Source organism: Heteronotia binoei, chromosome 6 (genome assembly GCF_032191835.1).
Source record: "Heteronotia binoei isolate CCM8104 ecotype False Entrance Well chromosome 6, APGP_CSIRO_Hbin_v1, whole genome shotgun sequence".
NCBI lineage: Eukaryota > Metazoa > Chordata > Lepidosauria > Squamata > Gekkonidae > Heteronotia > Heteronotia binoei.
The window spans coordinates 10003459-10025679 of NC_083228.1; positions in this window are offsets into that span (position 1 = coordinate 10003459).

The following is a 22221-nucleotide window of genomic DNA, read 5'->3' on the forward strand; positions in this document are numbered from 1 at the left end:
TGGATGCTGGACTAGATGGACCTTCACTGATCTGACCCAGCAAGGCTCTTCTGATGTTCTTACAAAGGTCTCAGCCTCTTTGCCCGGTTGTTGGCCCTCCAGAGGAACATTGGTTGGTCACTGTGTGAGACAGGATGCTGCCTAGAAGGAGTGGGCTGATCCAGCATGGCTCTTCTGATTTTTTTTGTTTCAAAGAGTAAAATCAAGTGTCTCATGTTTTGCTTGTTTGAAATACAGTTACAAGTGTGTTGTTTGGTACTAATACACAGAAGCGTGGCACAAGTATTGTCCAATGTTTGGCCATAATTATATGGTTGTATATTTGTTTATATTTTCCTTGCCAATTGTTTATTGGAGGCTATAAGGATGCCAGCCTCCAGGTGGGAACTGGGTATCCCCTGGATTTACAGCTCATCTCCAGACTATGGAGATCAGTTTCCCTGGAGAAAATGGGTGCTTTAGAGCAGCGATCCTCAACCTTTTTGGCACCAGGGACTGGTTTTGTAGAAGACAACTTTTCCATGGACCGTGTGTGTGTATGTGTGTAATGGTTTCGGGATGATACAATTGTGCACTTTATTTTGGTGTGGTGGCTAAGTGTGTGGACTCTTATCTGGGAGAAATGGGGTTGATTCCCCACTCCTCCACTTGCAGCTGCTGGAATGGTCTTGGGTCAGCCATAGCTCTAGCAGAGTTGTCTTTCAAAGGAAGCTTCTGGGGAGAGCTCTCTCAGCCTCACCTACCTCACAGGGTGTCTGTTGTGGGGAGGTAGGAAAAAAGAGATTGTGAGCCACTCTGAGTTTTTGAGTGGAGGGCAGGATATAAATCCTATGCCATCATATTATTATTATTATTATTATTATTATTATTATTATTATTATTATTATTATTATTATTATTATTATTATTATTATTATTATTATTATTATTATTATTATTACATTGTAATATATAATGAAATAATTATACAACTCACTGCACAGTTGCTAACAGGCCATGGACTGGTACCAGTTCACAGACCAGGGTTGAGGATCCCTGCTTTAGAGTAGGGGTGTCAAACATGCAGCCTGGGGGCCAAATCAGGCCCTCAGAAGGCTCTTATCAGGCCCCTGAGCAACTGGCTGTCATCTGCTTCCTTCTTCTTTCTTGCTTCCCCCTGCATCACAGCTTGCTTTGCCAGGCTTGCTCGATCGCACAGGAGCTACAGAGCAAAGCCTCTGCTTTTTTACTTGGTTGAGGCTCCTCCCTTGGGGAGAAAGTGGAAGAGAGGGTGATCTTGCTTTGCCAGGCTCTCTCAATCGCATAGCAGAGCTACTGAGCCAAGCCTCTCTTCCTTCTGTTGGCTGAGGCTCCTCCGCTTCCTTGTCCCTGGGGAAGAAAGGAAAGAGCCAGAGCTTCCGTTGCCCAATTCACATGGGAGAGGTACAAAGAAAGTTCCTTTAAAACCAACGACTGCTAATGTTTTAAGCATGCTTTAAGTTTTCCAATCTTTAATTTGTCTGTGTCCTTTATAAAGTTTACATCTCTGCTACCCGGCATTACATTTTATGACGCACGTGGCCCGGCCCGACAGCAGCTCATTTATGTTGGCTCCGGCCCTCATAACAAAGGAGTTCGACATCCCTGCTTTAGAGGGCACACTCAATGGTGCAGTGCTCCCAGAAGTCCCTGTTCTCCAAAGGCTCCATCCCCAAGTCTCTAGGAGTTTCCCACCCTGGATCTAGTAACTCTGGGCAGTGGCCAGGGGGGACCTGGAAACAGCATTCCCTCTAAGCTGAGTTAGTGTGAGCTAGCTCACAGTTTATTTTAGCCCCCAGCTCACCCATGTTTGCCTTAGCTGAAGAAAAATGGCCTCTCATGCCCCCGAACAACTGGCTGTCATCTGCTTCCTTCTCCCTCTCTCTTGCTTCCTTCTGCTTCATAGATTCCTTTGCCAGGCTTGCTCAATCACACAAGGGCTCTCCATGTCAGCGCAGGGTTCATTGATTCTTCAAAGTAATAGAACTCTTTCTTTTGAAATAAGTTTCTTTTATTGAATATACGATGTTACTACTGCAGAAGGTCTTTGAGAGTGATAACATACATTGAAAAGGCACTAGCATTTATGGGGGCACATCAAAGACAGGGGCCTCTAAATCATTCTCAAAACAAAGTTATTTTCCCTCTCCAAGGTGTTTGATTCACACGTTGGCTATCTCCCTTCCTGGGCCATCCCGCCTCCCCCCTTCGGCCGATGTCCTTGCAGCGGCTGGGAAGCGGCGGCGCCTCCCTCTGGTCTTCCCGCCGTTTATGGCCTCTGGCGCCCTGCTCTTCCCTCCCCCTGGTTGGCATACCTAGCATTCTATCAAAGGGCCCTAGGGTTAGTTCTAAGCAAATAAACAGTATAGGCAATGTGGTTAGGATCAATAGGATGCAATTGAACACAAGCTGACACTCCATTGGCTGAGGCTCTAACCCTAACGCTAATAACTTATGCAGGAGCTCGCAGCTTTAATGCCAGTAGCTCACAAAGTAGAATTTGTGCTCACGTGACTCCGCAGCTTAAAGGGAACATTGCCTGGAAACCCTATGGCATAATGCTTCTTTCCCCCCTTGTTTTCCCTCGTTACAATGACCTTTTCCCTTTTTCTTAGGGGAGGGACAGTGGCTCAGAGGCTCAGCATCTCCTTGGCATGCAGAAGGTCCCAGGTTCAGTTCCCAGCATCTCCAGTTAAAGGGTCAGGCATCAGGTGACATGAAAGATCTCAGCCCAAGATCCTGGAGATCGGCTGCCAGTGTGAGAAAACGATACTGACTTCAATGGACCAAGGAGTCTGATGTAGTATTAGGCCTTGCTTGGGAACAGCTGGGATGCTTCTTTTTTTTTTTTTTAAATGGCTCTTGTTTCTTTGAAATCCAGCCCTGCTGGTGAGGTGCTGTATCAGAAGTATCAGGGTTCAAATTAAGGCTGTGCCAACCGTCTGTGTTTGTGATACTGGCTCCGAATTGGCGGATTGGAGACAGCGGAACAAATTGAATCAAGAAATGCAGCTCCCCTCACGGAGCCAGACATCCCAAGTATCTGTTCTGTCACAACTGACAGCTTGAAAACATATCTGAAAATGAAAAAAAGGAGGAGGGGAAGGAACTTAACCCAAACTGAATTGAATTAAGAACCGAAAGGTTAAGAAGATGTGAATGTATAAGGCCCAATAATTCTCTTAGTCAAATTTAAAATATCAAATATTCCCTGAGTTGGATAGTGGGAGAGAGGGTGAGCTTGCTTTGCCAGGCTCTCTCAATGGCATAGAAGAGCTACTGAGCCAAGCCTCTCTTCCTTTTGTTGGCTGAGGCTCCTCCCCTTTCTTGTTCCCCGGGGAAGAAAGGAAAGAGCCAGAGCTTCCTTTGCTTAGTTTCCGAAATCACATGGGAGAGGTACAAAGATTTCAGAAGCTAAGCGGGGCTAACTAAGCAAAGGCTGGTTCTGGCAGATAAGAGTCCGCACACTTAACCACTACACCAAACTTGCTTTCTACCAATGGGACAATTGCCAGTGGAACAACATCGTTTTAATCTGTCCAGCCAACCAAATCTCTAGTGGCTATTCAGGAAGCCCTGTAGGCCAAGCACCCCAGATGGCTCCACTTACTTACCAAAAAGCATCTGATAGGTGCCAGGAATGGTGCTGAAACTACCATATACCTCAAAATCTAAAACACCACACCTCAAAAAGGATATTATAGCATTGGGAAAAGTGCAGAAAAGGGCAACTAGGATGATTAAAGGGTCAGAACACTTTCCCTATGAAGAAAGGCGAAAGTGCTTGGGGCTCTTTAGCTTGGAGAAATGTTGACTGAGGAGTGACAGAGGTTTACAAGATTATGCATGGGATAGAGCAGGTAGAGAAAGAAGTCCTTTTCTCCCTTTCTCACAATACAATACAACAACTCAGGTTTTTACCGGAAGTGATGCAGTGCTGTAGTTGGCATTATAGCCCAACCACTACCCTGCCCCCAGTTGCTAGGCACAGCCTGGCAACCGTAGGACTTCCACAGAGATAGACCTAATCTGGATTGCTTGACAAAAGTTCTCTTCACTATCAGCATTTTGCAGGGCTTTTGAGTGATTATGGATTTTAGCTCAGCATCTGGTGTTGTGTCTTTATGTTCTGGCTTGGTTTTTTGTGTGGTGGCATTGTAACTGATGGTATCCAGAAAGGTGGGCTTCTCTGAAAAGTGTCGTGGAGTTCTCTGATTCATTTCCCCACCCGATTTACACAAAGGTTATGCCTTATTTATGTAAGCTGCCGACTCTCTTGAAGGTAAAAAGGTTGAATACCTAGTAGGTCCTTTCTGGTGTGGAGGGAAATTATGCTAGTGGGAAATAATCAATTGCCTTCATTTTACAGCAATTAGGGGGACGGTAATTGAGATTCATGTTGCACGGAAAACCACAGATTCAGTAGATTATTTTGTAGCACAATGCTGTTCCCGTTGAAAGAGCTGTCACTGCGCAGCCGACTCATGTTGGCATCGATGATACATTAATATATCAACTTGAGAATGAAAAATGCCTTTATAATCAAGAAGACTGGGGCAGCTTAGAAACCACAATGTGGGTTCATTTCTGGAAATTTAACGGGATAATCTACTGATACTTTGCAAGTGCTTAAGGAAAGTCCAATGCGGGCACAAAAGCGAAGGAGAAAAAGACTTCCCCAGAATATGGTTAAGAGCTCTAGGTTGGGAAATAGCTGGAGATTTTGGAGGTGGAGCCTGGGGTGAGTAGGGTATGGGTTGGGGAGGGAATTCAGCAAGGCATAATGCCATAGAGTCTGCCCTCAAAGGTGGCCATTTTCTCCAGGTGAAGTGATCTTGATTGGCTCAAGACCAATGATAACAGTGTGAGATCTCCAGGTGCTGGAGGTTGGCAACCAGAACCCAGAATGATTTGTCAGATACTTGCAGAATAGGGTTGCCAACTCTGGGTTGGAAAATTCCTGGAGATTTGAGGATGAAGTTTGGGGAGGGGCGGGACCTCAGCAGGGAATAGATATCAGTTGCAATTCCAGATCTCCAGGCACCATCTGGAGGTTGGCATCTCAAAATTTCAGGAAGCTTTGGTCTGAATGATTTTTCTTGTGTTAGTCCTCCAGTAGGAGGAACACAAAATGCTAAGGTATCATTTTTAAACTCATTCAGCATCAAGACATGTCATATCATTTTCAGTAAGGCCTTTCTTTCAGTTTACCATCTAGCTTTTAATTGGTCAGTTAAATTGACATCCTTTTGTATATCAGCAAAAACACAGTACAACCATGAAGAAGAAGAAGAAATTGGATTTATAGCCCACCCTTCACTCTGAATCTCAGCGTCTCAGAGCGGCTCACAATCTCCTTTATCTTCCTCCCTCACAACAGACACCCTGTGAGGTGGGTGTGGCTAAGAGAGCTCTGACAGAAGCTGCCCTTTCAAGGACAACCCTGCAAGAGCTATGGCTGACCCAAGGCCATCCCAGCAGCTGCAAGTGGAGGAGTGGGGCATCAAACCTGGTTCTCCCAGATAAGAGTCCACACATTTAACACATTTAACTACACCAAATTGGCTCTCAAAGGAAGGGCATTATTTTTCTTAAAGTAACTTAAGCTGAAACTTAATCAACACCTAACATACTATTTGCATGAGGCTCTCTAAATGTACTTCTTGGGGTTGGCTGACGGAAATCACACACATGGCTCTCTGTGAGTTACAGAGTGAGTACCACTGATTTACGTGCATGTCAGTCCGACTTTATGCCAATTCTGGACAGAAAATGAACGTCCGGATGGTATCAAGGCCTCTGCATCGGTCCAGTAGTTCTGGGCCTATCTGGCCAAATATTACAAGAAATTGTAGCACTGAAGAAGTATCATTTGATCTTCTGGTATGTTTAGACTCATAGATTCGAAGAAGAAGAAGAAGAAGAAGAAGAAGAAGAAGAAGAAGAAGAAGAAGAAGAAGAAGAAGAAGAAGAAGAAGAAGAAGATATTGGATTTATATCCTGCCCTCCACTCCGAAGAGTCTCAGAGCGGCTCACAATCTCCTTTACCTTCCTCCCCCACAACAGACACCCTGTGAGGTGGGTGGGGCTGGAGAGGGCTCTCACAGCAGCTGCTCTTTCAAGGACAACCTCTGCCAGAGCTATGGCTGACCCACGGCCATGCTAGCAGGTGCAAGTGGAGGAGTGGAGAATCAAACCTGGTTCTCCCAGATAAGAGTCCGCACACTTAACCACTACACCAAACTGGCTCTCCAGAATCATATAGTTGGAAGAGACTTCCAGGGTCCCTTGCTGGAGAGAGTCTTCTGGGGACAAAAAAAGAATCCCAACTTCAAGTATAGGCAAATGGGGTCCATGCTTGCTGAGTGTGAGAGGAGAGGAGAAAAAAGATCTTGGGGTCATAGTGGAGAGCTCCATGAAAGTGTCAACCCAGTTCGCAACAGTGGTAAAATAAGGCAAAGTCTAAAATGTAGAATTCACTGCCAAAGGATGTAGAGATGCCCCAGGAATAAAGAACTTTAAAGTGGGATTACAAAGATCTGTGGAAGATAAGTCTATAGAATCATAGAACCATAGAGTTGGAAGGGACCCCCAGGGTCATCTAGTCCAAAATGCAGGAAACCCTCAAATACCTACCCCAAATTCACAAGATCTTCATCACTGTCAGATGGCCATCTAGCCTCTGTTTAAAAACCTCCAAGGAAGAAGAGCCCACCACCTTCCAAGGAAGCCTGTTCCACTGAGAAACTGCTCTAACGGTCAGGAAGTTCTTCTTAATGTTGAGTCAGAAACTCTTTTGATTTAATTTCAACCCATTGGTTCTGGCCCTACCTTCTGGAGCCACAGAAAACAATTCCACACCATCCTCTATATCAGGGGTGGCCAACGGTAGCTCTCCAGATGTTTTTTGCCTACAACTCCCATCACCCCCAGCCATTGGCCATGCTGGCTGGGGCGGATGGGAGTTGTAGACAAAAAACATCTGGAGCGCTATTGTTGGCCACCCCTGCTCTATATGACAGCCCTTCAAGTACTTGAAGATGGTGATCATATCACCTCTCAGCTGCCTCGTCTCCAGGCTAAACATCCCCAGCTCCTTCAACCTTTTTTCATAGGACTTGGCCTCCAGACCCCTCACCATCTTCTTTGCCCTCCTCTGAACCCATTCCAGCTTGTCTATATCCTCCTTAAAATGTGGTGCCCAAAACTGAACACAAGACTCCAGGTGAGGTCTTACCAGAGCAAAGTAAAGCGATACCATCACATCACATGATCTGGACACTACACTTCTGTCGATAGAGCCCAAAATTGCATTTGCATTTGCATCAGTGACTAAAGGGAAACTCCATGTTCAGAGACTGTTAACCTCTGAATCCCAGAGCCAGGAGGCAACATCAGGGGAAGGCCTCAGCCTCCGTGCCCTGTTGTTGGCCCTCCAGAGGAACTGGTTGGCCACTGTGTGAGACAGGAGACTGAATTAGATGGACCACTGGTCTGATCCAGCTGGGTTTCTTTTCTGTTCTTCTAAACTGGAGAGTGTTTATAATGTAACACTGTAAATAAATGATTAGAAAGAAAGAAACATTAATCAAATTAATGTTTGATTTCCTATCCATTGGAATATTCAAATTATAGTATTGTACCACTGAAAAAGAACTAAAAGTTCACATCCGAAAGGAACATTCATTATTGTGAAGATCCAGATTCAAAAATAACAGACCATTATTTTCCAGGAGAAATTGGTTCGGTAATTGGGGCTGGAATCTAAATGGTAGATAATTCACAAATGCTTTATTTGATTGATTAGTACGGTCCAGGTTTAATTGGCAAGAATCAGGTTTTGGGAGGGATACAAGTGAACAATATACTTGCTCACGTTTGTTCAGCTGTATTTATTGTCAGAGGAAAAGAAAAAGACTGTTCTTTTTCATGTATGAAATAGCTAACCGGTGATTCTTTTAATGTCTCAAGTAGGCGCTTACACTTATATTTGGTCACACACACATTGATTTCATTATATCAATTAATTGGCTTCTAGAAGGCGGGTGATCAGTGAAAAATTGTTTGAATGGGTGGCTGACCTCGCGACAACAAATACCACCGTACCAGTTTTTCATGTGCAGCTCTGAAATAACGAAGGCTTGGCCAAATTGATATTGGTATTCTCTCTTATCAGAGAATTGTTGGATCTTGAAGTGGCCCTTCTCCAAGGCTAGTGAAGATGGCTGAGTCTTTACATTCATTTGATGCTGGGAGATAAAAGAGTTCAAAGAACCCAGCGCACTCAGGGGCATTGATCTTTTCTTTTGAAGAAGTGAGTGTAGAACTTTAGAAGTTCTTGCTTTAAAAAAAAAAAACCACTTGCTTTTGTCTGTCTGATATCAGGAACCAGAAGTGTGGCAGTTTTCTGAATAAATAAATAGTTGGAAATGGTGTTTGTTTATTAAAAACTCATAGTAAAAAAAATTCCTTTTAAATTTTTCCAAAGTTGACTGGCACTTTGTCATGGCCATAAAGAAACTGAGAATAGGAAGGGCATCCACGAAGGAGCTAGAAAAAAATCCTTAAGTGTAGAGATGTGTAGCTGGCGACCAGGCCTTGGATTCAGTGGGATTTCACGGGAGCACAGCTCCTGAACCTTTCTGAGAGTTCCACCTCCTCCTTCCCACCTTGTCCATTGAATAGTAGGTGCAGCTAAATAACAATCCCTGGATGAGCTCCACCACCTATTTTTCTACAAAATGACCCCTGCTGGTGACCAAGATTGAGTTAATCCATGTCATGGTTTTCCCCAGTACTATGTATAGGTGTGAGCCAGTTTGGTGTAGTGGTTAAGTGTGCAGACTCTTATCTGGGAGAACTGGGTTTGATTCCCCACTCCTCCATTTGCAGCTGCTGGAATGGCCTTGGGTCAGCCATAACTCTCATAGGAGTTGTCCTTGAAAGAGCAGCCTCAGCCTTACCCACCTCACAGGGTGTCTGTTGTGGGGGAAGACGATAAAGGAGATTGTAAGTTGCTCTGAGACTTTGATTCAGAGAGAAGGGCAAGGTATAAATCTGTGGTCTTCTTCTGAAAAGTGGACAGTGAAGAAAGGCGACTGGGAGAAAGTTGATTCATCTAAAATGTGGTGTCGGAGGAGAGTTTTACAGATCCACCACAAAAAAGACAATGAAGTGGGTTCTAGATCAAATCGAGCCTGAAGTCTCCCTAGAAGCTAAAATGACCGAACTGAGGCTGTCACTTTGATCACACAATGCAAAGACAAGAGTCAAAGTCAAAAGATCATAATGCTAGGAAAAGTTAAAGATAGCCCCCAAAGAGAAAGAGCCCTCTAGGGGCTTGATTTGGCCCTTGGGCCGCACATTTGACACCCCTGATCTAGCCCTTTTGATTTGGAGGTGAGGGTTTGTCAAGTCTGCTGTATTTTGATCAACATATTTTCTAACTCTGGTTCAGAAGTAAGGAATTCTGGGTAGCTTACACTGAACACCGAATGCTGCTAGCTAACTCTCCTTCCCCCCTCCTAGCTATGCCTTTGTTATGTAGCCTGCTTTGAAATGCTGATATGTGAACAAGATAGTGGAACCTTCTCAGGCCGGTTGTCTGTGGGAGTGTGAAGCGCCAAGGCCTTGGCTTGGGAACGAGGGAGTAACATCCTAGTGCGAAAATATACTGCATAGAGTGCCCCGCCCGTAGGAATCCTTTGATCTATACCTTAAATGCTTGGTTAATGTCTATGTACCCCAGTCCTTCAATCTCTATCATGGTCTTCAGTTCTGCTTTCAATAAACTAGCAACTTTGTTTCATCCAAAGACTCGTTATTGAATCCAGCCAACTTGACAGGGTTACCCATCACTATCAGAAACCACAGATATATAGTAGAATCATAGAATCATAGAGTTGGAAGGGAACTCCAGGGTCATCTAGTCCATCTAGTTCCTGTAGAATGCAGTAAACTCACAAATACCTCCCCCTAAACTCACAGGATCCTCATTGCTTGATACAGGCCCTACCGGATTTGTTACCTTTTCGGAGGGCCTGTAAGACAGAGCTGTTCCACCAGGCGTTCAGCTGAGGCAGGAGGGCGCCCCTGTGTTACTGCCTATACCATTGGCTATCCTGCGTGAAACAATGCTGATGTCAGGGTGTGTGTGGCCTAATATGTAAATGAGTTCCTGCTGGGCTTTTTCCACCAAAAAAAGAGCACTGCCTAGAAGTAAGTTGCGTCACCACTGGAGATAAAGGCTGTGTATAAATGAAGCAAACGTGGTGGAGACAGAAAATAGGCCCAATTCATAAATTCCATTGCTCTGGAAGCTGTAATTTGTCTGACTTACATGGTTCCTCCTTAGAGATTACCTGTGGGATTTAGGAAGAATGTTGGCCTTGTCCAGACCAATCCCATCTTTCCATGTGACTACATTCCATGTGACTACATTTCTGAATGGCCTACTGAGCTTTAAGTGTATTTGATATCGCACAACTGTTTTCTGTGATACAGCCTGCTGTTGTTAATAACAGCACTCGGGTCATGTTTTAGAGTGTTCAAACTGCTTCATATATATTATTTCAGTAATACTTACTATTTATTAATGCCCGCCAGCACTATTCTTATGTTGTTGCCTTATGTATGGCCGCCCTGGGAGTTTGTCTGAGGTAAACTTTGGCTCTGGGACTTCAGGATTAGGGTTAATGGGACCCAGAATTCATGGGGTCTGATTACAGACTGGTGTATATATTTGTGTGCCCGAGTACATATGACAGAGATCTTGTCTAACACCAGGGCTTAGCCATCTATGGCTTGAGACCTAAATGTGGCTCAGTACAGAGCACATTATGGCTCTGTGAGCATTGGGGTTTCCAATCCCCAGGTGGGGGCAGGGGATCCCTTGGTTTCGAGGCCCTCCCTTCACTTCAGAGGGGGGGATGACTGCTGGCTATTCCATTATACCGTATGGAGACTGATTCCCATAGGGTATAATGGAGAATTGATTCACGGATATTTGTGGCTCTGGGAGGCTGTTTGAGGCAGAGGCACCAAATTTTCAGCATAGCATCCAGTGCCTCTCCTCAAAATACCCACCAAGTTTCGAAAGGTTTGGACTAAGGGGTCCAACTTTCTGAGCCCCAAAAGAAGGTGCCCCTATTCTTCATTATTTCCAATGGAGGGAAGGCATTTAAAAGGTGTGTGGCCCCTTTAAATGTGATAGCGAGAACTCCCTTCAGAGTTCAATTATGCTTGTCACACCCTTGCTCCTGGCTCGATCCCCAAAGCCAATTATTATGATAATTATATGACAAGGGAGTAAGGTTTTATTATGACAATTATAACCCAAGAAGCATGTAAAGGAAGATGCTGAGCTGATATAATTTAGTGCACTTTCCGGTGATGTCAGGGGTGCATAGCATATGCAAATGAGTTGAGCTAATGAGCTCCGGCACCTCTTTTTCTCCAAAATGACCTCTGGCTATCGGTAATCCTAATTTGTATAGTTGCTGATCTCTTGCTCAGAACTTTGACATAGTTTGGCTCTTTAGTTATTAAAGCTTGCCGGAAAGTTATCTAAAATATAACACCATCTCCTCCTTGGACAGTCTAGCTCTTCTACGAAGTGGATTTGGATCATTTGCTGCGTCTGATTGGTGGTGAAAATGTTTTTGTCGGATAACATGATGCTCCCGGTATGTATCAGAGCGATGCGGTGGGTGGGAAGTCTCATGTGTTTTGTAAATGTGTAATGGCAGAACAGTTTGATGCTTGTACTTTTGGGAAACCATATTGACGTTTCTCTTGTGTTTGGAGAAAAACGCTGAGAAGTTAGCGTTGATCGGGGATGTTGGTTGAAGTCTCGCGGCTCACAAATAACGCTGCCTGAGGAGGAATGACTGACATTCTCTAGTCCTGCTGTGAATGTAGGTCAGTAGCATTTGAAGTGTAGTGACAGGACTGCGTGCAGAATTTTTTTTATTTTTTTTTTCTTAACAATATCTTCAGTTCCCCCATTTGCCTAGCAGGTCATGGAAAAGGCACCAAATTCCATTTTTTAAAAAAGTTATAACATGATAAATGCATCAAGTTTAACTCTTGTTCTTCGCATGTGGAAACCAACCAAATCTTGTGTGAGAATTAGGCTAGGGTTGCCGGCTCTGCGTTGGGAACTATCTGGAGATCTTTCGGGGGGATGGAGAAGTGACAGTTGAACCATTTTCCCACACAGTTTACCTCGGAGTGACGTCCCTCTTCACCGCGCAGAGTCTGCTCAGATTTCCCACCATCTGCTCCGGAGGAGCAGGAAGTGCCGGGGCTTCTGCGTCGCAAATGTAAATTGCTAAAACCCAGTTTACGTTAGCGACTCAAAAGCCGCGGCTCTTCCTGCTCCTCCGGAGCAGATTGTGGGAAATCCAAGCAGACACTGTGTGGTGAAGAGGGACATCACTCTAAGGTAAGCTGTGTGGGAAAACGGTTTTGGTTTTAAAATTTGTTAAAGCAGTTTGTTTTAAGATTTGTGCATTTTATTTGTATACTTAGATTGCTGGATTTTAAAAAATGTTTCTTGATGTAAATGTTGAACGCTGCCCTGAGTGTGCTTTGCAAGGAGAGCACTATAAAAGTGGAATAGATAATAAAATGGTAATTATGGTTGATTTCTTTATGCCTCTTAATCTTTTTTTTTAATCTTTTCCTATTTAGGTCTTAAAGCCAATAGGCTGTTCAATTAGAAAAAGACAGCAGTTTAACAACAACAAAAAAAGTTATATCTAATATTCATGAAAAACAAATGCCTAATTGCAGCAACCATATATTTACACACATCTAAAGTATACTAGAGGAGCCCGTGGTGCAGAGTGGTAAAGCTGCAGTACTGCAGTAAAAGTTTTCTGCTGAGTTTGATCCTGGCGGAAGCTGGGTTCAGGTAGCTGGCTCAAGGTTGACTCAGCCTTCATCCTTCAGAGGTTGCTGGGGGGAAAAGTGTAAATGACTGGAAAAGGCAAAGGCAAAGCACCCCGTAAAAAGTTTGCTGTGAAAACGTCGTGATACGACGTCGCCCCAGAGATGGAAACGACTGGTGCTTGCACAGGGGACCTTTACCTTTAAGCTATACTAAAATCTAGATCCGCTAACTTAGACTGTGATCACACACTAAATAATGCACTTTCAATCCACTTTCAATGCACTTTCCAACTAGATCTTGCCAGTTCACACAGTAAAATCCAGTTGGAAAGTGCATCGAAAGTGGATTGAAAGGGCATTATATAGTGAGTGTGATCGCAGCCAGAGTCATTAAATGATAGTCAGAAGCAGGGGTCATTTTGTAGAAAAACAGGTGGTGGAGTTCATTAGCATAATTTATTAGCATATGCCGCCCTCCCCGCCAAAAGCAACCCAACACAATAAAGGAGAGCCCTGGGCGTGCAAGGCCTGCTTGGGCTGGCTAGAGATCCAGCCAGCCCAAGCAGGCCTCGCTTGCCTGGGGCTCTATTGGGCTGCCCTCCCCCCAGTCAAAAGGCCAGCAAGCCACCCACTGCCCAAAATCACACAAGAAGTGGAGAAAGGGTGGCGTGGGCTTCTCCAGGGGTTAATGAGGGCTGCTGGGGACGTGGCAAAGCCCCTGGTGGCTGGCTGGCTGGCTGCTCTCCTAATCCAGGGATTGTTATGCAGCTGCACCTCCTATTCAATGGACAAGGCGGGTGGGGAGGAAGAGGGGGAACCCTCAGAAAGGCTCAGCAGCTGCGCTCCTGTGAGCTCCTGCTGAATTCAAGGCCTGGTCAGAAGAATGAACAGGCTTCTTATTCAGACGGGGCTCCAGAAATTGCCTATTGATCATATGTGAGTTCACCTAGAATTGCAACTGAATGCAAAGTAACAGAAGAAGTGGGTGCACGCTGGAAACTCAGTTCTGGGAAGTCATCTGACTAAGAGATTCTCCTGCTTTACATTGAGCACAAATCTTTCTCTGGGATTAGTGTTCCACTTGTGAAAAAGAGAAGGGCGTAAATGGCAAATGAGGGATTTAGTTAAATAGCAAACAGGGAAGTCGAAAGAAAGGACAGGAAAAGTCCAGGGGAAAGAGAGAACTTGAAGGAGGACACGAGACCTGAAAGGGGATTGGTTACGGTGGGACTGGCCTGTGATTGGTCAGTTTGGGATGCCGTGACCTGATTGATGGAGGTTTGAAAATACTTAGGCAGCGGAAGTTCAGTTAGTGACAGTTGAAGAAGGTTGAAGAGAAGACGGTGAAGGAAATTCTCTGTGAAGAAAGCAGGACCTAAAAACGCTTCATTATGAGAGCAGCCAAGGGAAGGGGGCGTTCAGGATGCCAACCTCCAGGTGAGGGCTGAAGGCAACAGTTGGTCTCCAGAGAACAGATGTTGCCTCCCCTGGAGAAAACAGCTGCTTTGGAAGGTAGAGTCTATAGCATTATACCTCTCGGAAATCCCACCCTTCTACAAGCCCCACCCTGTCTAGGCTCCACCCCCAAATCGCCAGGCATCTCCCAACCCAGAATTATCAACCCTAATTAGGGTTGCCATGTCCCCCCTGGCAACCAATGGAGGATGGCATAGGGTTGCCAGATCCAGGGTGGGAAACTCCTGGAGATGTGGGGATGGAGCCTGGGGAGGACAGGGACTTCAGTGAGGTAATTTTGGGGTATCCCCAGAGACTGGAGTGCCCCATGGCACAGAGTGTTAAAGCTGCAGTACTGCAGTCCTAAGTTCTGCCCACGACCTGAGTTCGATCCCGGTGGAAGCTGGGCTTTCAAGTAGCCGGCTTGAGGTTGACTCAGCCTTTCATCCTTCCAAGGTTGGTAAAATGAGTCCCCAGCTTGCTGGGGGGAAAGTGTAGATGACTGGGGAAGGCAATGGCAAACCACCCCATTAAAAAGTCTGCCAAGAAAATGTCATGATGTGATGTCACCCCATGGGTTGGTCATGACTCAGTGCTTGCACAGGGGACTACCTCTACCGTCTACCTTTTAGACCCAACTAGGACTGCCTGCCAGCCCACAGGAGATTGGGGAAGTGGGGGATCCCCTAGAATCATAGAGTTGGAAGGGACCTCCAGGGTCATCTAGTCCAACCCCCTGCACAATGCAGGACACTCACAAACACCTCCCCCAAAATTCACAGGATCTTCACTGCTGTCAGATGGACATCTAGCCTCTGTTTAAAAACCTCCAAGGAAGGAGAGCCCACCACCTCCTTAGGAAGCCCGTTCCACTGAGGAACCACTCTAATGGTCAGGAATTTCTTCCTGTTGTTGAGCCAGAAACTCTTTTGATTTAATTTCAACCCATTGGTTCTGATCCTACCTTCTGGGACCACAGAAAACAATTCCACACCATCCTCTAGATGACAGCCCTTCAAGGACTTGAAGATGGTGATCCTATCACCTCTCAGCCCCCTGCTCTCCAGGCTAAACATCCCCAGCTCCTTCAACCTTTTCTCATAAGACTTGGTCTCCAGACCCCTCACCATCTTCGTCGCCCTCCTCTGAACCCATTCCAGCTTGTCTAGATCCATCTTAAAATGTGGTGCCCAAAACTGAACACAAGACTCCAGGTGAGGTCTTACCAGAGTAGAGTAAAGTGATACCATCACATCACGTGATCTGGACACTATACGTCTGTTCAGGCAAGCAAGGTCTCAGGTGTGTTTGGAGAAAGGCAGCAGTGCTTGTCACAGTTGAAATGAGGATGACATTGCTGTAGACGTCGTTTATCTTGATTTCAGTGAAGCTTTTGATAAGGTTCCACATACTATCCTTGTGGCCAAGTTGGTGAAATTTGGTTTGGATCCTGTTACCACTAGGTGCATCTGTACCTGTCGACGGATTGCACCCGAAGAATGCTTTGTGAATGGTTCCTCATCCTCCTGGAGAGGAGCGACAAGTGGAGTGCCTCAAGGATCTGTCCTGGGACCTATTTTGTTCGACATCTTTATCAATGATTTGGATGAAGGAATAGAGGGAATGCTTATTAAATTTGCAGATGATACTAAATTGGGAGGGGTTGCAAACACAGAAGAAGACAGAAACAGGATACAGGATGACCTTGACAGGCTGGAAAACTGGGCTAAAACCAATACAATGAATTTTAACAGGGATAAATGTAAAGTTCTGCATTTAGGTAGGAAAAATCTTATCGGATGGGGGAGACTTGTCTTAGCAATAGTATGTGCAAAAAGGATCTAGGGGTCTTAGTGGATCATACGCTGAACATGAGTCAACAGTGTGATGTGGTGGCTAAAAAGGGAAATGCAATTTTGGGTTGCATCAACAGAAGTCTAGTGTTCAGATCACGTGGGGTCTGGGGGGGAAAGTGTAGATGGCTGGGGAAGGCAATGGCAAACCACCCAGTAAAAAGTTTGCCATGAAAACATGAAAGCAGCGTCACCCCAGAGTCGAAAACGACTGCTGCTTGCACAGAGGACTACCTTTACCTTTTTAAGAAAGAAAGAGCACAATAAAATTTAGATATTCCGGAGCTCCACTCCTGTGAGCTCCTGCCCAAAATGAGGTCTTAGAAAAATTATATTTGCTTTACATTTGGGTGTAAAAACCCTGCTGCAATTGGAACACTCCTTGTGCAAGGAAGATGCTTTGAAATAGCCGCACGATCACCCAGCCGTCACTGGTGGCGGGTTAAACTGGTTGCTGGCACCCTGCCAGCGCTCTTCTGCATGAAAGGAGATGCCTCCGTTTTTGCTTGAGGTCGTGCACCGTGAAAGTGAGGGATAAAATGTATGAAGGATGCTTCCAGCTTCCCAGTTCTGACAGCACCGGCCCCCCTGAATTGTTTAATTACCAATTAATGAAAGCTTTCCGTATTATTAACTGTGTGAAATGGCCTGTGCTTCGGAGATGGTCCCAATTAGCCGGTGGCATTAACTTTTCGTGTTGCGTCATTAATGTGTGTCAGCATTCAAGGATCTGAATCACCCAGCACTTGAGATGACGGTAGTGCGACTGGACCAGAACTTTGGTTTTACTGTGGTATGCTTTGTTTGTGATTTCAGTGGTTCCAAAGAATGTAGAACGCTCAACAGTCTAGAAAGAAAGGTGGAAAGCTGAGTCTGGAAAGCTGAGGTATGTTATTTAATCATTTTTTTAAAAAATGGCCTCGGATTCTGAGATACGTTGACATTTGTTTCTTCTGAATTATAGAGCTGCCACATCTGAGTTAAGAAATCCCTGGAGGTAGGCTTCCCAAACTCCTGCTAGGGGCGGGAGTTCCCTGGTTTCAGGGACCCCAACCAGCTGACACAGAGCTAGCCACCAGAGGATCCCCGCCCCCAAAGAGCCCTGTCATGTGCTGCATGATGATGTCACCTGGAACACATAATGCTGGGATGCTCTAGGAATTCAGGGGAAAAAACTCTATGGTTTTGCACAAGGGCACTCTAGCAATTTGGGACAAAACTCTATAGTGCCATAGAGTTTTCCTCAAATTCCTAGAGCATCCCCGTGCGATGTGCCCAGCACGAGACTTCACTTCCAGTTGACATCGTCGCACCATGCACACTGCACACGTGCGGAAAAGACCCCCGCCAGCAGCCGGTGGGGACCCTACCTTGGCAACCCTACCTGGAGTTTTGGGATTAGAGCCTGGAGAAGGCGGGGTTTGGAGAGAGAAGGGAATTCAACAGGATAAATGCTATGTGTGAACTCCATTGCTTCCCTAGGGGCCTGGAGATCGCCTGCTTTTACAACTTATCTCCAGCTGGCAGAGATCAGCTCCCCTGAAGAAAATGGCTGCTTTGGAAGGTGGACTTTGTGGCGTTGGGCCATGCTGCGGACCTTCCACTCCCCCAAACCCTGCCCTCTCCTGCCTCCACCCCCAAAGTCTCCATTAGGGTTGCCAGGTCCGACTCAAGAAATATCTGGGGACTTTGGGGGTGGAGCCAGGAGCAAGGGCGTGCCAAGCTACTAGCCACAGTGTGTGTATATACGTGTGTGTATATATATATAATTTTTTTGGCCACTGTGTGACACAGAGTGTTGGACTGGATGGGCCATTGGTCTGATCCAACATGGCTTCTTGTATGTTCTTAAGCATGGTTGAACTTCAAAGGAAGCTCTGGCCATCACATTTAAAGGGACTGCATGCCTTTTAAATGCCTTCCCTCCATTTAGAAATAATGAAAGATAGGAGCACTTTCTTTGAGGGCTCATGGAACTGGACCCCAGGCCTAATCTTTTTGAAACTTGGCGGGTGGGTGCTTAGAGGAAAGGCACCAGATGCTATGTGGAAAATGTGGTGTCTCTACCTCAAAAAACAGCCCCCCTCAAGAGCCCTAGATGCCCGCAGATCAGGTCTCCATAGGATATAATGGAATGCCCAGCAGACATTTCCCTCCCCTCCCAGCTTTCTGATGAGCCCGAAGCAGGGGGAGGGCCTCCAAACTGGGGAATCCCCTGTTCCCACCTGGGAATTGGCAACCCTAGTCTCCGGCTACTTTCCTACATGGACCTGGCACCCCTAAGCTTCCCTTTTCTCCAGAGGAATTGATCTCTGCAGTCTGGAGATCAATTGTAATTCTGAGAGATCTACAGGCCCCACCTGGAAGTTGGCAAGCCACCTTGCATTCATTGACAGTCTTGTGCTCCTTTTCTTCTTATTACATTTGTCAGTTCAATCAAAACTGGTATAAATAAGAGCAATCCATTTGTGACCATCGGATGTAGGCAATTTCTTTCCTGGCAAGCAGACTAAAACTACTTTCACGGTTCTCGTTTTTACCTTAGCTGCTATACGATACTCCCCAGAGGATACAAATACAAATGTTTATCCTGTAATTTTCTTCATAATCCTTATTCCTATGAAACATTCTGTCTAGACAATCCTTTATGGACAGATAACCCACATTTCAGGATCTGGGCTCTTGGGCTATGGATTGCAACCAGTTGGATTGACCTGGTGAACAGCTGCCCAGATTAACCTGGTGAACATCAGCCCAGGATGCTTGTTTACTTTGAGGGGGTTTTCCTTGGGTTTTTTTTTTAACTGTTTGTAAATTGGTTTAAAGTGTTTTTTGTAAGATGGTTCCCCATCTGGGAGAACAATCTTTTATATAAAATACATAATGGGGTTTTGTTCTTAGAAGACAGATCATTTATTTCGCAGAACTCTGCATATGGATAAACTCTGCATGTCCTGTATTGTATTTCCAGCTTCTTTTATATAATTTTTTTAGTACCTCAAGTTTTATATCCTATATCCAAGATTTTCAAATTGATTTTCTTTTAAGTTAGTGACTGGAGAACATGTGGCCAACTTTTAAAAGGCCTGCATAAAATCACTTTCACCGTATCACTTTAAGAGCAACAAAATTTTCCAGGGTATAAGCCAGGAGTGGTCAAACTTGCTTAATGTAAGAGCCATAAATGTCAGATGTTTCAGAGCCCAGGCCATGGGGATCGGATATGGGGATCGGATATTTGAGAGAAGGAAGGAAGGAAGGAAGGAAGGAAGGAAGGAAGGAAGGAAGGAAGGAAGGAAGGAAGGAAGGAAGGGAGGGAGGGAGGGAGGGAGGGAAAGAAAGAAAGAAAGAAAGAAAGAAAGAAAGAAAGAAAGAAAGAAAGAAAGAAAGAAAGAAAGAAAGAAAGAAAGAAAGAAAGAAAGAAAGAAAGAAAGAAAGAAAGAAAGAAAGAAAGAAAGAAACTAACTTTAAATGCATTCTCCAAGCCCCCCATGTTGGCTGGCTTGGCTTGGAGAAGGGATTTAAAGAAAGAAATGCCTTCTCCAAACTGGCCAATGGGGCAATGGCGGCTTTGAGAGTCACACAATATGTGTGAAAGAGCCACGTATGGCTCCTGAGCCACAGTTTGGCCACCCCTCCTCTAGAGCTAACAACTCAGACTGATTTCCCACTTGCCTTATGCCGTTCTCACACGCCTCTTCTCAGTGGGACTTCCATCTGATTTCACACTATCCGCCCCGGGGCTGCAACTAGCTTTGGCTTTTTCCTGTGGCAAACAGAAACCTCTAAAAACCAGTTTCTGTTTGCCATGTGAAAAAGCGGAAGCTAGTTGCAGCCCCGGGGCGGATAGTGTGAAATCGGACGGAGGCCCCGCTGAGAAGAGGAGTGTGAGAGTGGCGTAAGGCGAGTGGGAAATCGGTCCCAGTCTTTCCCAGCCACATGACCTCCATTCAGTTTGGTGTAGTGGTTAAGTGTGCGGACTCTTATCTGGGAGAACCGGGTTTGATTCCCCACTCCTCCACTTGCACCTGCTAGAATGGCCTTGGGTCAACCAGAGCTCTGGCAGAGGTTGTCCTTGAAAGGGCAGCTGCTGTGAGAGCCCTCTCAGCCCCACCCACCTCACAGGGTGTCTGTTGTGGGGGAGGAAGGGAAAGGAGATTGTGAGCTGCTCTGAGACTCTTCAAAGTGGAGGGCGGGATATAAATCCAATATCTTCTTCTTCATCATCTTGGATGGATTCAACTTCAGCCAGCTGCCCCTTAACTATTGGACTACCACATCCAGGCACTGGGAGGGTGCTGAGAGCCCTGCCGCCGGCCGCTTATCCAGCCGGAGGAAGAGCTGAGTGCGATCACCTTACTTACGGCACCCAACTCCAAACCCTCTGACAATCTCTGCAAGAGGGTCCCATCCACATCTGAATGCTAAAGTGTGTTGCGCCCACATCTGGATGAAAACAGTTCATCATATCCACATCTGGATGAAAAAAGTTTATTGTATCCACATCTGGATCTTATAGTTTATTGTATTGTGGTTTTCTGGATGACAGTGGCCTTTGGCTAGAAGCGATTTTAAATTTGCATGTCTACATTATAAATAGGAGCAGTGCACCACTTTTCCTAAACTCTGGCATAATCAGGTTAGATGGATGTAGATGATCTCGCCAACAGATAAAATGTTTTTCAATTTCAAGCTTTTCCTCCCGCAAAATTCCTTATAATATAAAATATAACCAGAGTATTTATAATAAGCCGCTCTGAGTCTCTGATTCAGAGAGAAGGGCGGGGTATAAATCTGCAGTCTTCTTCTAATAATTCCTTATAATATAAAATATAACTGAGTATGTAAGGGGAAGGGTAGAAGGCATAAAAAGAGAGGGCAAGACAAGAAGGGTAAAACAAGAAAGTGAGAAAGTTGCTTATAGATAGTGGTTATAGAGAGTAACTACTTATCTCATCTTCATTGTATGTTTGTTTTTTTTAAGTTTGTGCAACTGATAAACTGTTTCTCTTGTTCAAGGCAGCACAAAGTAAGAATTTTTGCTCACAAGACTCCACAGCTTAGAGGGAGCTAACTATCTGGGGATTTGGAGGGTGGAGACCAGGAATGGTGGGATCTAGGGAGGGAAGGGACCTCAACAAGGTACAATGCCATAGATCAGGGATGGCCAACAGTAGCTCTTCAGCTGGCTGGGGCTGATGGGAGTTGTAGGCAAAAAGCATCTGGAGAGCTACCGTTGGCCACCCCTGCCATAGATCCCACCCTCCAAAGCATCTGTTTGCTCTAAGGGAACTGATCCCTTGTCATCTTTGGGGAACAATGGTGGCTCAGAGCATCTGCTTGGAAAGCAGAAGGCATCTCCAACTCAAAATGGTCCAGGCAAGTAGGCATGAAAACCCTCAGCTTGAGATCCTGGAGAGCCGCTGCCAGTCTGAGTAGATAAGAGGTAGAATCAGGTATAACTTCTTAGCACTGACTGGTTGCAACATGCTCAGTTTTCAGTTTTATGCATTTAGAAACCTGAAGGCAGATCTTCCATGGCTACTGAGATATGCTGATGTCAAGATAGTTTTCCGTAAATAAATGGTAATTTCAGTAATATATTGTCTTGAAATAAAAAAAAAAAATAGAACACCGGGAAGCAGACTCATTCTTCCTGTGGTTTATGAAAAACGGTACAGGTGCGTATAGTCGTTATCTGTAACAATCATATTAAATATTCAAGTTGGGTATTATTATTGGCTCAGTAGGTGTGCATAAACCAGTTTTCTGCTCTGAGGACAGTTAAGAGTCTATCCCTTGGTGTGCTGCACTTCATTTATGAACCGGGAGGGGGGGGGGGGAAATTAAATTTTGGAAAGTTCCAGGGTAAAACAACATTTTAGGGTTTTTTAGAAAGGGAAACACAGTGATATTTCTCGCACAAGTGCCTCTTGTACCATTTGTTATTACATTTTTTGTGTCTCTTCCCATTACAGCACCTGTCTTCCGGGAGCGAAAT